General features: G+C 41.2%; 1 long non-coding RNA gene across 1 annotated transcript; it reads left to right on the top strand.

Moving 5' to 3' along the window:
• Window positions 1–1,708: 1,708 nt before the first annotated feature.
• Window positions 1,709–3,233, top strand: LOC117469097. Its single transcript, XR_004554547.1, has 3 exons — window positions 1,709–1,766; window positions 2,654–2,800; window positions 2,890–3,233. It is a non-coding gene; the product is annotated as an uncharacterized LOC117469097 (long non-coding RNA).
• The last annotated feature ends 19,401 nt before the right edge of the window (window positions 3,234–22,634 follow it).

Raw genomic sequence — 22,634 nt, 5'->3', positions numbered from 1 at the left:
AGAGGACATCCTGGTCTTTCCAGTGATATGTCATTGGGTAAAATTGCATGCTGGGAAGTTCCTCTTAAGTTTTGAAATAACAGCTCTTTTATGAATGTCCATCCTAGTGGACGTCAGGACCGTCTTCATGGACTTTATGACTCAATATTGTTGCAGGAGACGGAACTGAAGCAGACATTTTCTGTACCAGATAGTTCAGGGAGATTCAGATGTTGAGCTCTCAGATGATGAGAGAGATGAGGATTTCACACCTGGGATAGAAGAGGGTCAAGAAGAAGGGGGGGAAGATGCAGGAGGCTCCATGAGCGCACAGATACAGACAGAGAGACAGATAGGGACGAGCTGGAAAGACATGGCCCTCTGTGGGCCAAGAGTAGCACGTATGTCTTATTGTTGTTTTTATTTTAAGTGGAGCCATGGAAAATGAGAATTGCTTCAGGAATGCAAGCTATGTTTCTATGAGCATGGTCAAATGGAGACCACATCCATAAAACTAGTCAAGATGACCCTACAGCCCGTGCAGACTGGAGTCAATGAGGTACTTTTCCCAGTACATTAGGTGCGTTCACACCGGAGTACTTTGGTGTACTTTTCCCACAATAGTTCATCAGAACTACGATATATTTGCGTTCACACCAAAAAGCCCCAGGAACTAAAGTAGCTCAACTTAGTTCGCGAGACTCGCTTTTCAGTCCCTGCTACAGAGCAGGGTCTGTCGTGGGAGAAAGTAGTTCCTACGTCTGATTGGCTGTGCGGAATGCAAACCACACCCGTTTGACTCCGAATTTTTTGTTGTAAGCGGCCATTGTATTTCCTTGCTTCGCAGCACACACACGAAGAGATTCCTTTTGTGAAAGCAGTTATTATAGCAACACTAAATAAATCAATTGGAGCGGTGGAGTGATGAGGATGAGGATGTGTCTGCGCTTCTGGCGATTGACTCGGAGGACGCGAAGCGCCACATTCAGAAGCTTCGACTGAATGCAGTTTATGTGGCTCTGCAAAGTTAGCAGACCTGGCAAAGTCATGTCGGGACGACTACCAAGGTAAAATATAATACATGCACTGCACTGTTTTAATCTGCACAATACTGGTCTTAGATGTACTTTTATTTGCTCAGTAGATCGAGCTAGCCATGGTAGAACTTGCTAACGTTAGGTCCAAGCTGGATAATAACATCTAGCTAGCTAGCTATTCTCAGCCGTGCCCGCTATGAACACGTTTTGACTTGTGAATAAGTGTGCAATGTTCTGTAATTTGCTTCACTAACTCATGGCACTAATCGTGTGTTTCAGGCGAGGTGTTTCTCTCAGGATTAGAAACTAGTTTTCCCCTCCGGGATAAAACGATAATATAACGTTAGCAATTAGCATGCTAGCTGGACCTCTGTGGCTACACTGAGGTAAACAATAGATTGTAGTTGCTCTAATTTCAAGTAATTTGCAACATTCATTCTACATGTTAATGGTAAAAGCTTAAACAGTTGATTACCTGCATGCCACAAAGACTGATGTTCTAATATTTTTGCACATTTAAGTAGAAATGTAATTGAAATTCTATTTACTGCCTAAACATTGTTCCTTGTATTATCCTAAATAGTTTGACCTTGTTTCCTCAGAAGGCTTCTCAGACTACATGGAGGATCCCTCAGAGAAACACAGTTTCCACGTTCAGTTCCCCCCCGCTGAGAGTAGGCAGCTCCACACCCTGTGCCCGGTCCATCCTGACCGCTGCTGCCATACTGCAGCAAACAGGAGGGAACGGAGGTGAAAACACACTTTATACATTTAGATATGTGGAGCACAAAGAAAAGCATTGCTAAAAAACATTTAGCAGCTAAACTGTGGATAACAAGTAAACCACATTGGTTTGTTATTCAATATTCAAAAGCTTTTTGAATCATTACATGTCACTTGTTAGACGCTTTTATCCAAAGCTTACATACTCAATACTGTGGGCAATCCCCACAGGAGCACTTTGGGGTGAAGTGTCTCAGGGACACAACGACATGCTGACTGCAGTGGGGTTTGAACCTGCGCTCCCCTGATCCGAACACCAATGCACTTATCCACTGCGCCACACACCTCCATCCTTTACTCAAGTAGAAGTACAGATACTCGTGTTTGAAATACTCTGGTAAAACTTCTTAAGTAAAAGTAAAGAGGGCTTTGAAATGTAGTTAAGTAAAAAGTACCCATAACTAGCAGCTGTTTTAAAGAGTACCTGAGCTCCCTTTATATTAATAGAACAATAATGTCATTGTTAGCTAATGAATGTTTCCATGCTGAACAACGGCAACATGACAACGTTTTCATTGGTCCCTCTTCTTTAGAGAAGACCAGGAAATGATGGATACACGGATCGTGTTCAAATCAATAGGCACGCAATGACTCTAGTTTGAATGTGTGTTTGGTGGCGTGATCATTATTATTTAAAGTAACCAGCCTGTTTGGAAAATGTAAGAAGTAGAAAGTACAGGTATTTGTGTTCAAAATGTAAGAAGTAGAAAGTACAGGTATTTGTGTTCAAAATGTAAGAAGTAGAAGTAAAAAGTGATCAGAAAAATAAGTAGTGGAATGTACTTAAGTACAGTAACGAGGTATTTGTACTCCGCTACTTCCTACCTCTGACCAACGAGTATCTCTATATTCAGAGCACCCAGTATAAGACGGTGGAGCGGGTGGTGCAGACTCTGAAGAACCTGTGCTGTGCTCTGGACGAGACGGAGACCCAGGCCATCACTGAGGCCGTCAAAAGGCTGAAACACTCCGTCAACTTACCCCAGACACGCTCCCCCAAGGTGGGCTAACACTCTGCTTCACACGTTCATACAGAGCGTTGTTTACATGTTAGGAAGTGTTTGTAAGATCAACTTGTTTTGCTTTGCAGATGGGGTCCACATCGTCTGGTCAATCGTCAAATGGTACGTACACACAGTCACACTCCACCTCCACTTATTTAATTTAAATGTGATTGTTGCAGCTTATCATGTCAATGTGGTGCAAAGATGCATTACAGACAGAAATAACTTTTAAATAAAGTCACTGTCAAGTGTCTAAGGCTATTTAAAGACTATGTGGCTTATTCTATTACGGTATGAATCATTCAAAGCTTCATAGCATCATTAATGCTTGCATTAAAATTGTAAAACGTTTAATTTGTATCTATTTGTCCCTATCATGTCCTGAGAGCCCTCCATCCCCCAATTGCTAGTGCCTTCACCATTTAAAATGTTAATAGTCAAATCAAAGGTGTTCCCTGTGTTCCTCCTGTTGTGTGCCTGCAGAGACAGATTTGGACAATGTTGTGTCGTTGTTGCGATTAAACTGATCTTGTATCTTGCATATTTCACCTTAGGAAGGTGGGCACGCGATGACAGCTTCCTTGACACCATCATGGCGATGGCCCGCCGTGCCATGGTCAGCAAGGAGAATGAGGACCTGCGTGCCAAGGAGATGCACGACGAACGGCTGCTGCATTCACACAAGGCCCAGGAATCGAGGTGGAGCAACAAAATACCTTTCTGGCTGGGCTTCTGGCAGTGCTAAGCGAGCTGATTAAATCCAACAGGCCTTCAATACAAAAATTAAGAAAAACTTGTCGTTGATAAACTGTACAATGACTTGTTGGGAGGCGTGTGATGCAGTGGTCTGGTGCGTTGGTGTTCGGATCAGGGGAGCACAGGTTCAAACCCCACTGCAGTCAGGATGTCGTTGTGTCCCTGGGCAAGACACTTCACCCCAAATTGCCTACACCTGGGACAGTTAATTTTGTATTATTGTGATTATATATATATTGCCACTGTTATTATATTGTTTTGATACTACTGACACTTATTGATCTGCTTCTGATAAATAAAAGAGAACCTACATGCACGGCACTAGCATCATGACTGTCTTTGTTTAAACCAGCAGCAGTGCAGCGGTACACAGACTAACCTGTGTGTGTGTGTGTGTGTAACATAGTTCTTCAGATGTGTATGCTTAACATGTATGTATTTATCACAGTAAAGATGGTATACAAAAGCTTTTTAAAGAGCTTTCAACCTCATCCCATTGTCTTTAACACACATTTAACATAATAATATACTCATATTAATATACAAATATACAGAATGAGTACTGTTTTGATACTGACATTTAATCTTTGCACAAAGGTGTGTCTGCATTATTGTAATTGTGTCTGTTGACTGTGGTAAATAAAAGAGAGAACCAAATGCACAGTACAAAAGATCAGCTTTATTGTCAATTTACAATTTCCATGCTGTTCAGATGCCTCAAGGGCTGTGCGCGTGTCTTGCCCTGTGGCGATTTGTTTAGGTTGCGTCTCCCCAATGGTTGCTTCCAGGCGAATACAGAGGAGTTGAAAAGATCCACTTTGATCCACTGCACATTGGTGTGCACCAGGCCGAGGTTCTATTGTTCACCCAGAGAGAGCGCGGGACACGACGCGTTCCGTAGTATTCGCATATCTGGAATACATACAAAGACACAAATTAGCCCTACATAACTCCATAAATCCTACATTAGATAGTATTAATGTGATTTAATGAACGTACCATTGCTGTTCTTTGGGCGTGATAACGGTCATCATCCTCAGCTATCGAAACATGTCCATAGCGTGTGCTTTTCGTGGTCCAATCCTTTTGTTAAGGCTTCTTAACCGCCTTCGCCTCCGACTCAGCATTTCTATTGCATTTGAATGGTCGATCTGTATTTTTATTTGTGGCTGAGTTATTGGCTTAAATAACTCAGTTACGAAGCTGTATAACACGAGCACCAAAACGTCAACTCCATACCGTGTCTGAGGTCGGAAGGTAAACAGAAGCATACAGCGGAAGCGGAAGCTTTTCTTCTTCTTCTCTCGGTTTTTTGGCGGATTGCAACTTTAAGGTGCATACCGCCACCTACTGTACTCGCCGTGAAGTTGTTTGCAGCCTGCCAGGAAAATCTAAGCAGAAGAAGAAGAAGTGACGTCAGCGGCTCATTTGCCTAATCCACCCCCAGGAACTCATTTTGGTGTGAACGCGATCTGCTTTAGTTCGTCAGAACTAAAAGAACTCTCATGAACTAAAGTTCTCAGGAACTACTGTGGGAAAAGTACTTGGTGTGAACGCGGCTATTGACTACAAAGTCTTTGAAGATCTGGAAAGATTCACCAAAAACCAAACTAGTTTTTTAGTGACCAAATAAACAGCAATGTTCAGATCAATGACTTATTCATGTTTTAAATAAAGGTGAATGTATTATTGTATTAATATCACTCTATAACCATAATACATTACATAGTCTATCTGTTAATTTTGGCTGTCTTTTCAAAATAATATGGTCCCGATGTCCTCTACAGTGGACATACTGTAACATTTAAAAATAAAATAAAAAAAGTCTAAATTGCAAGATGTTTCTTTAACCCTAAATAGGTAGGAAATCACAAAAAAAAAGGAAATTGGAAGACACTTTTTTTCCTCGGGTCCCAGGACGATAAATAATAGCATACTTACCCTTCCAGCAGAAATAAGGCAACACTGGATTTCTGTGCTGCAACCTTTATCAGGATCTGGGCATGCGGATCAGGGGCCTCATTTATAACGCCTTGCGTAGGATTGACTTGGGAAGGTTGCTTACGTAGTACAAAGCAAAAAAATAGGCACTTCCTACGCCTGTTTCCCTTTCTAAATCACAATCGACTCGTAACACCCATATTTGCCTATAAATAGTCAAAGAAACGCCCATTCATTCATTCTGACTGACTGCATGAAGAAGATCGCAGGAAATGAGGACAGAACAGCTAAAAAAGACATCTCACACCGTGTCAGATTTTGGTTATTTTGGGGAGGTCGAGATAAATCATATTGTTTGGTGGATGCAGTTTGAACCAGAGTAGCAGCATGGAGGTCAGATCGTCACCAAAATAAATAAATAAGTGGTCCGAAAAAAGTTAATGACAAAAAAAATACACATAACCTTCCTCAGGCAGTGTGTTTGTCCCGGGGACAGGAGACACCCCCTTGATGAGAAACTGTAAGAAATGATCGGGGAATCCCTCCGGAGTGGAGTCATGACGACTGGATCTGAATTATTTTGTTGTATTTGGTGGTTTGTGTTCCAGCTGTCGATCAGCAACTATATCTCCATAATCCACCAGTTAAAGGAAAAACAACTAATGTGTTGTGTTATATTAGCTGTACAATTTACCACGGTGTTCTTAGTTTCCATACCTCCTGTGTTTTACGAGCCACTAATCAAGTCTTGGCAAACGGCATAAAACACGATTAAACGTGATAGTATATAAAACCATGCTCGTATCTACAACCTATAGAAATGCAAAACGGCGTCAGTTTAGACGTAATTCTGTCCTCCTGCTTACCGCATCATTTATGAGAATACATGTCATAACATTAACACAACATATTCGAGGTGGTTTTAAATAACATCCGTATTTATTTATTTCTCCAAGTTATGTTTTTGTGTGCACTGAGGAGTCTCAAACAGGCGTTTGTTTAATCATTTTAAGATTGGCTTTAATCAATGTTTGAAAATGAATTCTTCATATTTGATAAATGAGAGGTAACATTTTATTGATTATTTCCACATATTTCTCTCCATTCTTCCTTCTGCCAACGGTGTCGCAGTTTCTCGTCTCTCCCGTTTGTGTGCTTAGTGCGTACGCATGGGTTAGAGTTTGCGTGGAGGACCGCACATTTTCCCGTCAAGTTAGAATTGTATAAATCGCAAACATTGCGTAGAAACTGGCGTACGCCATTTTTTGAGCGTATATCCCTTTATAAATGAGGCCCCAGAACATCCTGGTGCTCTTCAATACTTTTCAAAGCATTACAATCTTCCAAAACGGGAGGTTTTTGTTGTGCGGAATATATATCTGTGTCAACATTCCACATAGCGTTTTTTGAAAACAGTGAAAAGGAAGGTACCTACTTGATGTCTTACTCTGTTTGATGCCTTTGAAATGTTATCATTTTTCAACTTAAAGTGGACCTATCATGCTATATTTAAATGATATATTGTAGGGCCATACCTATATAAGGTATATTTATACGTTTCTGTTTTCAAAATACCAAACAGATCATGCATTTTAGCCATGCCTCATTTAGCTCTATGTGCTGTTCTCCAGCACTGTTTTTGCAGGGGGCTGATTCTGTGAGCTGCAGCTGACCACGCCCCCTTGCAGGAGAGGGGAGCGCGCTCTGAACAGCTGCTGGGCTGTCAGAAGAGGGGGAGAAAAATAGATCTCCGTCTTCCGTGTTTTATTATATAGAGTCGTTATTCATTTGTTTTAAAGCTCAATAAATAACAAAGAAGACCTTTGACCGGCACTTTTCTAATTTTGTCCGGAAGATTTAAACTTTAACGGACATCTTGACCGGCGAAAGAAACTGAAACTCTGCCGCACGGTCCCCTCGTTCCTTGGAAGAGGCGGAGAGGCGGGTGTTTGTCATCTGCTGGTGGACTAACCGGAGAGAATTACAGTGCTTGCCTCGACGGGGAGGGATTGCATTGAAATTTGGATCAGTTTTTATCAGATCCGTTGCAGCCCCTTTTTTAGAGATTTGGGTATGGAGGAAAATAGAGAGGGTTGTGTTTTCTGACACTTGGTGAGTTCCCTGGAACACCGGGGACACATATTCATGTATACAAGACGTACAAAAGTGCATTTTGCATGATAGGTCCCCTTTAAAGTACAACATTATTTGCATTAACATTTAGTTAAAGTACCAAAAGTAGAAGAAGTCTTTATGCAAATTGGCACATTACAGAACAATATATATTATATATTTTCATTATAGTTATTGATGCATTTAAGTGTTGTAGGAGCCATTTTATGGGTGTTGTTGGCATGTCAGTTTTTTTAATTTATATTTATAGTGCAATATTATTTTTGAACACTTGGTGGCGGGGGTTAGCTACACAAAAACAAAGTTGCCATTACAAGTGTTCAAAAAGCTTGTAAAAGGTGCAGCTAGTTTGAATTACTTAGTATGATTGTGGAAGTTACTCCAAGTGTAAATAAAGTATTATTTAAGTGATGTTTATCCCTTAAATCCGTCATACAAATCTGCAAAGTATCTTGCTATTAAATAAATGTGATAAAAGTACAATATTTACCTCTGAATTGTAGTGGGGTTGAAGTACAAAGTAGCACAAAAGGATATACTCAAGTAAAGTACAAGCCCCTCAAAATTGTACTTAAGTACTGTACAGTACTTGCAAATGTACTAAGTTACTTACCATGGCAGTAGGTAAGATATTCATGAGCATAATTTATACAACTTTGAATAGAGTAAAATAAACCGCCTACTGAGAAATATAACACACATTTATGAATGTATTTGTATTTTATTAACTTTTTTTTGCACAGTGGAATGCTGATATAGTATTACAGTAAGTGACCGGAAGAGTTTACCCAAATTAAAAATACCTGCAGTGGAGGTGGTAATATCACACACACACACACACACACACACACACACACACACACACACACACACACACACACACACACACACACACACACACACACACACACACACACACACACACACACACACACACACACACACACACACACACACACACACACACACTCTCAATGAATAAACGACTGAGACTCATGTTTCTTTTTCCCACTCACTTTATTAATTGTTTTTGGTTCCATTAGTAATACAATCATAATAAAAGTACAACAGCGTGCTCTGAGGAGTTACATCTGATCTGATCCTCTTCCTGGGTAGTTATCCACATTTCAGTTCTCATTCACTTCCTGTTTCCCTTCTTTAACACTCAGGTAGCTTTCAGGCTGTGCACATTTACAAACAGACAGTATATTAAAGAAGAAATTATATATGTATATATATATATATATATATATATATATATACATATATATATATATATATATATATAATATATACATCCATCTGGATCTCTTTTCATAAAGTGTCCATCATGAGGCCCACCATGTCAAACAAGTGCAATGGGAAATAAGTGGAGAACGTTCTTTAGGATATATAGACTGAACCATTCTCCAGCTGATCAGAAACAATAATGGATGGACTTAAAACCCCTTTCCACTGAAATGAGAACCGTGTTAGTTCGGACGGTTGGTTCTCAATGTTGGACCAATGACCTGTTCATTTGACAGCACTGTTTACGTCCCTGCATTTTCCAGAAAAGCCAGCTTAGGCAAAAACTATAACAATGGCGGGCTGCATTGGAGCTGTGCTCTCGGTGCTCTTCTTCAGATCCAGGTTGAACTGTTCCCACTAGGATTCAGAGGCATTCACCGTTGCTTTAGTGACAGTCAGTAATTCACTGCTGACTGTCACTAAAGCAACAGATGCAGATTTCCCCAGTGATTCATATTTTGTTCAGTTTTAATGTACAATGTTTGACGTTAACTGCCAAACGTTTCCCTGTATCATATGGATGATGTTAGCATAGCCAGTCTGAAGAAGCAATAACCAGATTAAGAGCCAACAAACTAAATTAAACTTATTTAAAATATATAACACATGATATGAACATTAGATGGTCACAGCGTTTTAATTATTCACCATAATTGCTTTGTATGAGTACATGTTGCTATCATTGTGTCATTTTCCGTTTTCTACCGGCGCTCTTTCAATAGGATTTCACTTGTGATCTGATATGAAAACTTGTGTAGCCTACAGTATGAAGTGATCACACCTGAAAGCTGGTATAAAAACAACAGGAGAACGGGACGTGCTGCTCCTCAAAACGGGCCGTGAGAGCGAACGTATCTCTACGGCTCTAGTGATCTGACCCAGCCTCCACACAGATCTGGTTCTTGGTTCTGATATAAAGAGCACGTACTTACGTGTTGTCCGCTTGGCAAACCTCCTCGGGCCCACATGCAGTGACATTAGCGAGGACTGCAGACAGAGAACAGAGTTCAACAGAGCAGGGCTCTGCGCTGGGCCCTAAGTTGGGCATCTCTGAACCCGGCATTATAGCGCCACCTTGGAGGAGAATGGAGGTAATGATATTACACTTCAGTAACTACAGGCAGAATTTAAGATAGGGAAACAACAGACATGTTTTAATATCACATTTAACTTAGAGGATCCCTTTCTTTGGGAACCCCCGGACCAGCTTACCTGAGACTCTGCATCCACTCAGGTCTCGAAACAAAGCTGTACCTGCAGGAGGCTCCCAGGTATCCATCACTGTGCCACCGACTTTTGAAGAAATGTTCTAGTAAAGGATTAAACAGAATGTATTTGTATGCATATTATTTATTTAACAGGGACATTGCACACTAAGAACCATTTCTGTAAATGTGCCAGAGTTAGCCAAGACGCTCTTTTACATCTGTAGTCCCTGGACAGATGTTTGAACCTTAAAAACACATTTAAAATAACAAATAAATACAATCAGTGAAAACAAAGGTAACCTCAACACTGTACACATGAATGAAAGTGTTCTATAGATGCCACTTCTGATATATTTCCTCCGATGTTAGGACATGAAGTAACAGTGAGAGCAGTGGTGAGCTCCTTCATTATTCCAGATTGATATTTCTAATGAACTCCTTTGTCCACTTGAGGGCAGGAAGGAGCAGAACCACCAGCCCCTGGTGCTGTGAGTCCAGCCTGCCCCCGTTAGCTCTGCATGCTAGCAGCTACATGTGTCACTGATAAGAACTCTCTTTGTCTTCAGACACATGATGCTGAGTGCTGAATGTTCATTTTGTACAAACAGCTGGACAGCCAGTCAGTGTGTAACAGGGATCGGATCAGGACTCACATTCCGTGTAGAACCACTGAAGAACCCGGAAGTTATTGAACTGGAGATAAATGTAACCCTGTGACTGGGTTTTGATGTTAACAAGATAAGAGGGAGGGGCAAATGGTCCCTTTACTATAGTGTAGATCACTTTGCCTGAAGCCACCTCGCTGGTCACCACACAGTCAATGTCGTCCTCAGATGGGTCATTTTTTAAACAAACTTCATCCTTATTGCCCATCTTGACCTGCAAAAACAAAAAAAAGGAACTACAATATGAAGGCTTTCGCTCCAAAACAGCATCGTTTCATCTCCTCAAATGTCTGAGCTGCAAGGTGTGCTTTTAGCTACGGAGAAAAAGGATAGGATCAATTATGAGATCAAAATATTTCTCTCACTTTGGAAAAAACCTTTCTACAAGCCACTGTCCAACAAGTCTTTATGTCTCCTTTCATACAGAGACACATGTGGAATCAAAGAGACGCGTCCAGCTGCTCCAAACCACTTCCTGTTGGCTCTAGTAATGATCTGTCCCCACTCCATTGAACTGATCTGATCAGTGCATGACCCCATAGACCTCCATAGACCCCATAGATCCCATAGACCCCATAGACCCCATAGACCCCATAGACCCCATAGACCCCATAGACCCCATAGACCCCAGAGGGAAATGTTACGCTCACTTTCCAGCTCCGGACCAGACTCACAGTGATGCATTCTGGGACCAAGCCTGTCTCAGTGCGTCTGATATTGAATAATATGAGGGGAAACTTTTATAATACCCAAAATAACAGCTGGCACAAAAAGCACACACTTTAAACTTTGTGTGTAATACTCAATTCATTCTCTGCCTTTAGCAACATGTCATTATTCATTTGCTCCCATATTTACAGGCTGACACGCTGAAAGGTAACAAACCGCTTACATCTATATATAAATAAGATCAAGACAAACACACTAGTGACTGATTCTGAGGACTGTGAGTTAGTACATATTAAACAGTGAGTTATAACATATTAAACAGTGAGTTAGTACATATTAAACAGTGAGTTAGTACATATTAAACAGTGAGTTAGTACATATTAAACAGTGAGTTATAACATATTAAACAGTGAGTTATAACATATTAAACAGTGAGTTATAACATATTAAACAGTGAGTTATAACATATTAAACAGTGAGTTAGTACATATTAAACAGTGAGTTATAACATATTAAACAGTGAGTTATAACATATTAAACAGTGAGTTATAACATATTAAACAGTGAGTTAGTACATATTAAACAGTGAGTTATAACATATTAAACAGTGAGTTAGTACATATTAAACAGTGAGTTATAACATATTAAACAGTGAGTTATAACATATTAAACAGTGAGTTAGTACATATTAAACAGTGAGTTATGTGTAACATCTGTAATATCTATAATACCTTTATTATGTGTAGTATTTGTAGTATGTGTAGTATGAGTAGTATTTGTAGTATGTGTAGTACGTGTAGTATGTGGAGTACGTGTAGTATGTGTAACATGTGTAATAATACCAGTCATCAGCAGTCAGTGTGTGCTGGATGATCACAGGAAACACAGGCAGGGGTTCATTGTACTCACGTGTAACCATGTGTATGTTTTTCCATAGAAAGTGATGGGCATGGTGCTGATGTTGAGGTTTCCACCAGGAGCATTCAGAGTAACCTGCTGAGAGGCAGAGAGCTCCATCTGGCTGGCAGCAACTGCAGGAGTTCCAGGAGAAACACATCCATCAAGAACAACCTGAACACTCATCGTTCCCTGAAGTCTCTCCTCTGACTTGAAGTGACACTCATCAGTGCAATGAGTGAATAATGATATACTTATTTATTCTGTAAAACATGTGCTCCTTCAGGGTGAATGTATACAGGGTATCTGGGTTCTGTTTCATTCATAAATACAAGTGGTTGAAGGCTAACCCCCTCATTAACTGAAGCCATCAAAATGTTGAATAAGAGCTACCCGTTCAGATTTATATTGATTTCATGGATGAGCTCATGTTTTAAAAGTCTATCATTCAAACATTATCTTTTTGTATTTGCACAAAGAAGACAGTAGAGTAGTGCGGGGCTATTACACACTCGCAGTGACTCTATGCACAGAGGACTTGACTTTGAAATGCATTCATAATGCCTTTCAAACACATGTTGTTTGTCACAGTGAAGCCTGCGATGCTGCTTACCTGCCAACAGGAGGAGCAGCTTCATGACTCTGCACAGAGGAAGAGGCACAAACACCGGGTTAACGCACGATAACACACATTAACAGCATACACAATGAAGGTTCCTCGGCAGGAAGTGGTTCATACACTTCCTAAAGATTCAAAACAATGTTCTCTAAACCCGTCAAATGCTCCCTGACTGATTCCCTGATGTCACCAGTTTAGTGATGCAAAGAGGCTGTGAGCAAAACTGAGACATTGAGACAAGAAGACGTACTGGTGGTATTTAACTGAACACATATCTGGAAATCATTTCCCTCAGCTTCACTATTGTCATCCAATGAACACACTTTCACACGTTATGTAAAGAACGGGCCAACTCTGTCAGGGGCAGCACTGTGCACGAGTAACTTCAGGAGTAATGCCAATTCCACCGTGATGTGTAGATGTAACTTTCTTTCCGTGTCGTTAGCGTTAATAGTTATACAATCAGTGTGTTTCTGTTTCAATGATTTACAAATGCACACACTTGTTACAAGAGCACACCATATTTATATCCTATTGATAATGCTCTCAAAGTGCTTCAGATGAATGAACACTTTTAGATTTATAAAATATAACAATCCACAAGTGATGTGTGACATCATGTTTTAGACAGTTTGGCGAAAACCTTTAATCATGTATTCACAATAATCATATGGAGGTGCCTACTTAAATCATTGTCTTACTCCTGCATGACATGTTTAAAGTGCATTTTGTTCACTTATTGAAATGAACCTAGCAATAAAGCCAACTGTTTGGTATATGTTCAAGGTCTCCTGTTATACTATTTTTAGGCATATATTATAGGTTTCAGAGATATAAAAAACATGTCTCTGAAGTGCTTTGCTCCAAAGCCCAAACAGATCATTGCAGCCTCATCCCCCTCTATTTCAAGCCTGTGACTAAAGAGCTGATTCTCGGTCAGTAGCTTCCAACGTACCCGACCTGCTGCTGGCCACGCCCCTTTGTGAGTCTCCTGACACACGGGGACACATATTTATGTATGAAAGCATGATAGGTGACCTTTAAGTTAATGCAATGAATGTTTTTTTTACAACTTAAAAGTGTTGTGTTAGTACTCAATAAACAAGTTGTTCCTACTCACCATACTAACTTAACTTAGTTATTGTGAGGAAATGAGTTTGCGTACTTTTTAAAGTTACCACAACTTATTAAGTTTTACTATGTACGTTCTTCTACAGCAAAAAGTCTTTACCTCTATTAGTCTTCTGTACACTTTTCTGTACCTTAACTACTTCCACATCTTCAACCCACAAACTCGGTTCAAACATCAAAACATTAATCTCAGTTAGGAATGCTATGAATAATATTCACCATAATTCATCCACATTTCACTACAGAAGTCAATGGAGAAACTGTTAAGACTTCAGCTGCTACCTGCTCCCCGTACATTACTCAGAAAGCTCAGCATTCAGCATTCACACGGACCTCTCTTCAGGATTCTCTGTGTTTCTGAGGGGACTGGTCCCTGCACCGAGTCACAGGAGGCTTCCTGACGGAGATGCAGGACCGTGAGGAGAAACATAAGCGGAGACTCACCGTCTGGAGGTCCTGGAGGTCTGGGGCAGCTGATACTTCTGTTTAGGTGCTGGTCCTGGAGGTGCAGCTCTGATGTGGCGCTGTGTCTCGCTCCGTCTGTTGTTATGCAGGTCTGCTCATCCAGCCCCTAAAGACTGATGCAAACATTCCTGAAAACTTCTCAGTCCGGTTATACGTGTCTTTGACATTGTTTCCTGTGTTTTCCCTATATGCAAATATACACTATGTCTGTGTGTGTGTGTGTGTGTGTGTGTGTGTGTGTGTGTGTGTGTGTGTGTTAACATGAACTCAGGTTTATTTCATCCTCTCACGCATGTTCTGCACTCCAACATGTGACTAGGCCGAATTCCACCTGCAGCACTTTAGCCTGGGGGGGGTCACATGTTTCCTTCTCTCTGTGCAAATATCCAACCCAGTCTCACAAGAACACGTGTAATAGCGACGTTGGTCCACAGGGCAAGAAGTACTATGTTCACTAATATTTAGGGGGTGGGGGGGGGGGACACACATGTTTCCTGTGTTTTCTCTATATAATAATAATAATAGATTTATTTTGTTAGCGCTTTTACAGGTGCTCAAAGACGCTTTACAGATATAGTGAAGAAAATAAACAAATAGTCAATAAAGACAAACACATTTCTTTGAACAACATTCATGTATTTTTCTCAAAAAATAAAACAATATTAACCACCGACAGATCCAGATGAGCTTTTGGTTTTTCCATCATGCAGCCCCAGGAGAATTAACAAATACATTGAAAATAAAGAAATAGAATAAATAGAAAATGTTTGTGATGCATGTATATATACATTATTGTGTTCGAACACAGCAAGGACGCTTAAAGGAAACTATTCTCCCGACCAAAAGAAAGGCTTATTTGGCCAAATGGCAAAGAAAGGCTTATTAGGCCAAATGGCAAAGAAAGGCTTATTGGGCCAAATGGCAAAGAAAGGCTTATTGGGCCAAATGGCAAAGAAAGGCTTATTGGGCCAAATGGCAAAGAAAGGCTTATTGGGCCAAATGGCAAAGAAAGGCTTATTCTTGTAACTCATTCATAGTAAACAATTAACAGAAAATGTCAACGCCGAAAAAAGGAAATGTTCTTGCAAATCCATGATTGAAATAGTAACCTGCTAATATGAAAGGGCACTTTCAATGGCATTGCTTTGGAAAAATACATGAAAGTATAATAATGGCCTGGTTTCTCACCACATATGCAGTAAAGAAAGTATTACAAATAAAAACAAGAACTGACATTTTGAAGTAGCGCAATTAGATAAAGACAATTCTGCAAATCTGACACTTTGATGCAAGTGGTACATCCACTGGCAAGTCTAGCTCCATTAACGATTTCTGGAGCACTTCGAACGTGCACTTCAGTTTAGGGGGTAGTTCAGGTTCATTGCATACATTAGTCCAAATAACATGGTAGCAGCTAATGCAATGTTGTCCACATCAGTTAGTACCTGTTGGCCTTCCAGGACAATCTGTCCTCTGGTCTCATCTGTCCTCTGGTCTCATCTGTCCTCTAGTCTCATCTGTCCTCTGGTCTCATCTGTCCTCTGGTCTCATCAGTCCTCTGGTCTCATCTGTCCTCTGGTCTCATCTGTCCTCTGGTCTCATCTGTCCTCTGGTCTCATCTGTCCTCTGGTCTCATCAGTCCTCTGGTCTCATCTGTCCTCTGGTCTCATCTGTCCTCTGGTCTCATCTGTCCTCTGGTCTCATCTGTCCTCTGGTCTCATCTGTCCTCTGGTCTCATCTGTCCTCTGGTCTCATGGTGGAATTGTGTTTGACAACATGAAGTCCCACTGTAATCCCCTGAATGGACCGCAGAATGACGTCTTCATCTTCTGCCTGCAGAGTGCACAGTCTGCCTGCCGAGTGCACAGTCTGCCTGCCGAGTGCACAGTCTGCCTGCCGAGTGCACAGTCTGCCTGCAGAGTGCACAGTCTGCCTGCAGAGTGCACAGTCACAAAGGGAACAGAGTGAGATCTAACACATCAATACATATATATACCCATTGTGTTTAACAAGTACATTTGGTCAGATTTCAGTACTTTGAAGCCTCCTTGTTATCTGATATACTCCTGTCTGACCTGATAACAAATGTTTCACTTCCTGTATCCGTTTTAAATGAAAAGCCCTCTAGCTTTTCAGTGTAGTCTGGCTATTAAACAAAAAACAGGGATGTTCACACACTTTTGGCTTTATACTTTTTACAATGTGGTGTTTCAATAAATACATATTTTAAAGCCCAACAAAAAAAATCAAAAGGTCAAATATGACTTCTACTGACCACAAGCTCTCTCAGCAGATCTTCTGGGTCCTCATTGAGGTACACAGAGGTACACACACAGAGGTACACACACAGAGGTACACACACAGAGGTACACACACAGAGGTGTACACACAGAGGTACACGCACAGAGGTACACACACAGAGGTACACACACAGAGGTACACACACAGAGGTACACACAGAGGTACACACACAGAGGTACACACACAGAGGTACACACAGAGGTACACACACAGCCCCTTGAGACATTCCCGCCCTAAATCGACATCATCAACCTAAGTGAAGGGGAATAAGAAAATAAAGAATCTGTTTTGCTCAATGAAATGTGTACACTATTGACTCGATCTATAATTTCCTTAACATGAATTCTTTCTTGAGTCATGTTTGACATAATAGAGTTCAGACGCTGACCTATCTGTCCTCCTCTCTTCTCAAAGATCTTCAGAAGGTTGTCAGATAGCACATCCAGCTGAGAGAGACATCTGATTGGAGGGGCAGGGTTGTTATGCGCTTAAACTCCGCATTTAAGAAAACAAAATATCACAGTCATAAAAATCATGAAATCATTTCATTGTCTAATGATGTTATGATTGTAGTTGTGTGCTAAATGTATTTACAAAATCACATACCAGGCATATCTTGCCTCAAAACGCTGCAGAGAAACTAGTCCATGCATTTGTTACTTCAAGGCTTATTGTAACTCTCTATTATCAGGGTGTACCAAGAAGTCAGTTGCTTCAGCTGATTCAAAATGTATTGACCAGAGCACGGAAAAGGGACCACATTACTCCTGTTCTGGCTCCCTGTAGAACACAGGATAGAATTTTAAATTCTTCTTCTCGCCTACAAAGCCCTTAATGGGCAGCGCCATCTTTATCTTAAAGAGCTCATTATACCCTACTGTCCCACTAGGGCATTGCGTTCCAAGAATGCAGGGTTTTTGGTTGTCCCTAACCAAATCAAATGCAGTCAAATACACAAGTCCTGCAATAAATCCTTCCTTCATGGAGGTGATCATACTTTTTGTTAAAACTCTGTGAGAGGTCTTTTTGCAAAAGCTCTTTTTGGAGGATGGAATCTGTGGTGCTGTTGAATGGTGTTGTGATATAGTGAGAATAACTTTTTATATCAAGTACGAACAACCAGGTTAGACTACATTACATTTCATTTAGTTTACGTTTTTTTCCAAAGCGACTTCAAATAAGTATTACTGTAATGTAAGACTACATATAAGAAGCACCCTTATAGCCATTTCATCAAACAAAACATGATCCTTTTTGTGAAGGAGGCTTTATCGCAGAATGTTTGGCTTCTGCCTCTCACTTTCTGAATCACTTTTGCCTAATAAATCAGAAAATATGTATATCCCTGCAATGTTTGCAGTATGTAAATGTTATGAATACATATTCAGAAATTGTCAGACTAATACCAGTTTTCAATTTGTTAAAGATCAAGTTTAAATTAGTCAAGTAAATCACACAAAACATTTGAATACTCACCATTTACTACAGAGCCTTGGAACAATGTTCAAAGCAAGGCTGAGGTCAATCTTCTCCACACCAATTACCTATCACAGAAAAACATATTTGAAATTATTTCATTATTCACACACAAATAAAACAAAAATATTCTGCTCCTTAAAGGCGACATTTACCATTTGATGATGTACCTTTAGGTTAATATGAACCGACTTGGGCCGAGATGGGCGTCTCCAGTGTAAAAAGCTACAGTATACTAATGCAATGAGTACAACTTTGTACGGAGCCATACACATCAGCGTTGCGAGCTCATTTCCATTGGTTTCAATGGAGACGTGCACTGGCTGCCAAGGTCATTTTTTTCTGGCCGCGGCCTTCAACTTTGGGACCGCAGCAGCGCGCACCGCTCGTCATGTGACGAGGAACAACCAATCACAACCAAGAAACATCTCAACTTCCGTAAACACAAGTGTACGGCAAATATGGAAGATAAGTTCATTTCACAGCGGGTGGATCGTAACCCTGACTTTAAGATCTGTCCGGCATGTCCCCCGTATTCATGGTATGTGCACCGCTGCTAAAATGTAACACAATCCTTAATATCCTCCACTTTCCAGTATCAAGTGTCGCTTTCCGGGACACACCCCCACACACAATAGGCTTGTTTGAGACAAGCGAGACCTGCGCAGACCTGCGCAATTGCGATCAACGTCTTGCTAGTGCGTTGCATGATGGTTAGTCATTTTGTCCGACTTCCTCTGGAGGCTCGTCTACATGAGACGTTGAAATCTCGCGGGACAAAGACGCCCGCAGACTTGAGAGCGAGGCGAGGCGAGGCGAGGCGCGGCGAGGCGGGGCGCGGCACGGCGAGGCGCGGCGAGGCGGGGCGGGGCGAGGCGCGGCGAGGCGGCGCAGTTTCTCTCCACGGGCTGTGGATGGGAAACGACTCGCTGGTATCTCGAGCTGAGCGCTCATTGGTGGTTTTTACCCCGTGCTGCTGATGAAACTCTCCATTGGCTCGGCAAAAGTGTGTTGTTATTTTCTGTCAGTTTCATGTCGCCACTTCCATTCACATTTTTCCTCATTGTTCCACAATGTTTATCATCATGAAATTAATATCTATATATTTTATACTATACTTGCACTGCTTACCGTTGTCATACTTTATATATCTTAGCATATTCATACACACTGTTCATACTAGGCTAGGCTATTGTGTATCTAGTGTATTCATACCCCTCACTGTTTTTTCATCATTCAAATCATTCTATATTTAATTCTGTAGATTGTGTACATTACTTTTCACTTTACTGCTTGTTGCACTCCTGGTTAGAAGCTAAACTGCATTTCGTTGTCTCAGTACCTGTAATCTGTGCAATAACAATAAAGTTGAATCTAATCTTGAGCAGGAACACATTTATTTACTTAGTACATATCTGACATTAACGATTAAACACATTTGTGCATTCTTTAAATGCAAACCGAGTCCAGCCAACTCCGGAGGTGGCGGTATGCACCTTAAAGTTGTTTGCAATCCGCCAAAAAACCGAGAGAAAAAGAAGAAGAAGAAGCCGACTCCGAGCTGTCCGACTTCAGGCAAGCTTTTTGAGACCTCCCCCGGCTGCGATCGGCTATTCTCGTCTACTTTCAAGGCGAGCCGCAGCTCGTCTCAAACAAGCCTAATATTGTGTCTGTTTTGATCCACTCTGTGTGTATTTACATGAACACAGAGTGGATCTAAGCAGATACATATACATGAACACAGAGTAGATCAAAGCAGAGACACATACATGAACACAGAGTGGATCAAAGCAGATACACATACATGAACACAGAGTGGATCAAAGCAGAGACACATACATGAACACAGAGTGGATCAAAGCAGATACACATACATGAACACAGAGTGGATCAAAGCAGATACATATACACCGTTTTTTAGGGAAAACACTGCGGTCCCACAGACAATATTGTAATATATCTTTAACAATCAACACCTGAAATGGGTAAAGATGGTCGCTTAACGTACTACCGTACAACCTGCCTCAGCGCCGCTAACAGTCGGCACAAGAGTAGACATGCTGAGCCGGACCCACGCAGTAAAGTTCTACACCGCCTGACAGCAGACATGAAACAATAATTTAAAACAAGACGTACCTCAAACATGCCGCAAGCTCATCTATCGGCTATGACTCCCCCTCCCCACTGAGCTCGATTCAATGTGCATAACTTTGGGCAAGGTTCATAGTTTTATATATTGTAAAGTGTAGAGCCGATGAATGGGAGTCGGAGGCGGTGTGTTGAGTATGGAACTCCACACTTTATTTTCCATTAGTTTACAGAAAGGTAGGAACAGCTTCATGCTACTCAAGCTAGAGTGGCCCTTTCTCATTTCATCAAATCCCCCTCCTCGACTCCTCGACTCCTCGACTCCTCGGTCCTCCAGTAGCAACCCGGAAATGAATTTTAGCGCGCCATGTTGAAGGACATCTCATTTCTCTAAATGCACTTCGAGGACCGAGGACCGAGGATCGAGCGTCGAGGAGGCTCTCTGGAGGAGCTATAACCGAGGATATACTGATGGGTCCTCCACGGCTCCTTCGTGGATGCATTTCCGACAACAGAGATGTTTCAAAGAGTCGTGACGCACGGCCGGACTTATCTCAGCCAATGACAGCTCTGCATGCATCCCCTGGATACTAGGCTTGTTTGAGACAAGCGAGACCTGCGCAGACCTGCGCAATTGCGATCAACGTCTTGCTAGTGCGTTGCATGATGGTTAGTCATTTTGTCCGACTTGCTCTGGAGGCTCGCCTACATGAGACGTTGAAATCTCGCGGGACAAAGACGCCCGCAGACTTGAGAGCGAGGCGGCGCAGTTTCTCTCCACGGGCTGCGGAAGCGAAATGCTTGATGGGAAACGACTCGCTGGTATCTCGAGCTGAGCGCTCATTGGTGGTTTTTACCTCGTGCTGGTGATGAAACTCTCCAATTGGCTCGGCAAAAGTTTGTTGTTGTTTTGTGTCAGTTTTGTAGTATCAGGCATAATAGGGTAGGAACCTTTATGATGTAACGTGTTGTGCATCGGTGATTAATAAACGAGAGCAAGTCAACCTACACGTTGGTCCAATCCTTTCCTATAGAGTGGCGAAGTCCCTCCCCTTCCGGTGGGACTCATGGGACCTTATTTCGGAAAAATTATGTATTGAAGTCAATGGAGAGAGAAAGATTACCTTTCGATCCCGTTTGAATTGTGCCACGAATTACACATATGATGTTTGTCAATTTAAAAGATAATTTTGCAAGTCAAAAAAAATAAAATGTGTCGTAAAACTGTGAAGTAACACATTTGTTTGTGTGAAACGCTCAATGAACTACATCTCTGGTCAACAACACACGTCACCAAGATGGCCGTCACTACTGTCTTGTCAACAAAACGACTACCCTCACTATCACCACAATGAAACACGTCCTGAAGAATGTCATGCAAAGCTGCCTGCCTGCCTTCCTTTGATTCTCTCTGAACTGCCTGGTCTTTTTCATTTCAACCATTTGTGCAGATAGCATGAAGTAGAGAAGATTGCCGATCGCCGATGCTAGCGTTAGCGTTAGCATTTCTCCCCCGGGCTTAAATTGTGTATTATAGAATGATCACACCGGTGTGACAGTACTCTTCAAAGGGTTCACGAAATATGACTACTACTCTTACTGTTTAACATTTTGGGTTACTTAATGTTACTTCATGTTAAGGCTAATAAAAATGACAAGCCTGTAATGCTAACTAACGTGCTAGCTACTAGCTAGCTTGACCCAGACACTCCTGGTCCTTTCATCAGACGGGAAGCGAAAGAACGAGCAAGACCCATTGCTGGTATAATAACAACCTGGTACTAAGCACACAGGCATCTTCAGTGGCGTTTTTATATGTACAAAAGTGGTGGGGCACAAAAAACGTAGATGTCTATATATAAGCTTCTGCAGTGATGTGCAGTGAGGTTCATGGCTGGTGAGGCACTGGCACTGACTCTTCAGGTTTACAAATATTATATTTTGACCTAAACCAAAATATAATATTATTTTCAAAAGCTTTTTTTGTCTGATGCTTCGATTAATTTTAAACAGACAGTTCAACAAAAGGATACCCAAAAAATGTAATTTTATCATTTAAATATTGAATTGTTCTCTCTTAGTAAGATCCCATTTTCAATAAAATTGCGGTTTTACCTTGACTTGAAGATGAAGTCCATTTGCCTATGCTTCTGGACAAACATTTCTATAACTTTTTTGTAAAAGTCCTCCTT

Source organism: Trematomus bernacchii, unplaced genomic scaffold (assembly GCF_902827165.1).
Source record: "Trematomus bernacchii unplaced genomic scaffold, fTreBer1.1, whole genome shotgun sequence".
Taxonomy (NCBI): Eukaryota; Metazoa; Chordata; class Actinopteri; order Perciformes; family Nototheniidae; genus Trematomus; species Trematomus bernacchii.
Note: the sequence above shows the minus strand (reverse complement) of the source record. Positions and strands in the feature narration are given on the sequence as shown.